The 1137-nt window shown below is 50.0% G+C and overlaps 1 pseudogene; it reads left to right on the top strand.

The window, feature by feature from the left end:
• The first annotated feature begins 746 nt into the window (after positions 1-746).
• Positions 747-864, top strand: LOC126103593 (5S ribosomal RNA; annotated as a pseudogene).
• The last annotated feature ends 273 nt before the right edge of the window (positions 865-1137 follow it).

Raw genomic sequence — 1137 nt, 5'->3', positions numbered from 1 at the left:
GCTGCTAAAGCCCATTAACGCCCGATTTTGCCGCTCTGTCCTAGCGTATATCTTCGTCGTACGTCCCACATTGATTTCTGCAGTTATTCCACTCAGTGTTGCTTGTCTCTTGGCACTGACAACTTAGTGTTGCTTGTATGTTAGCACTGACAACTTAGTGTTGCATGTCTGTTAGTACTGACAATTCTACGCAAACGCCACTGCTTTCGGTTGTCAAGTGGAGGCCGTCAGTCACTGCGATATCCGTGGTCAGAGGCAATGCCAGAAATTTGGTACTCTCGACACGCTGTTGACATTGTGGATCTCGAAATATTGAGTTCCCTAACGATTTTCGAAATGGAATGTCCCATGCGCCTAGCTCCAAATACCATTCCGTGTTCAAAGACTGTTAATCCCTGTCCCGAGACCATTATCACGGCGGAAACCTTTTCACATGAAGCACCTGAGTAGAAATGAGAACTCCGCCAATGCACCGGTCTTTTACACCTTGTGTATATGATATTACCGTCATGCATATCGCTATCCCATGACCTTTTTTTCACTTCAACGTGATTGTTAAGAAAAGAATCGGATACGTTGCGCCATTTTAGAATTAATGAGCATGGGAGTTAGCCAAGCAGGTCGTTGCATGCGCAAATTAAAGCGGCCCGCCCGAAACGCTGTAGCCAAAATTGCTCTTCGTTTGGCTTCATAAAGCTGAACAAGAGAGCGATACAAAATTTGGAGATGCCACAGTAGTAAGTATAGGCAACGGCCTTGCCGCAGTGGATACACCGGTTCCCGTGAGATCACCGAAGTTAAGTGTTGTCGGGCGTGGTCGGCACTTGGATGGGTGACCATCCAGGACGCCATGCGCTGTTGCCATTTTTCGGGGTGCACTCAGCCTCGTGATGCTAATTGAGGAGCTACTCGACCGAATTGTAGCGGCTTCGGTCACGAATACCATCCTACGACCGGGAGAGCGGTTTGCTGACCCCACGCCTCTCCTACCCGAATCCTCCACCGAAGATGGCACGGCGGTCGGATGGTCCCGGTAGGCCACTCGTGGCCTGAAGACGGAGTGCTTACAGTGGTAAGTATCGAACCCGAGCCTAAGGTTGACCGAGCGAGGTGGCTCAGTGGTTAGCACACTGGACT

Source organism: Schistocerca cancellata, chromosome 1 (genome assembly GCF_023864275.1).
Source record: "Schistocerca cancellata isolate TAMUIC-IGC-003103 chromosome 1, iqSchCanc2.1, whole genome shotgun sequence".
Lineage (NCBI taxonomy): Eukaryota > Metazoa > Arthropoda > Insecta > Orthoptera > Acrididae > Schistocerca > Schistocerca cancellata.
Note: the sequence above shows the minus strand (reverse complement) of the source record. Positions and strands in the feature narration are given on the sequence as shown.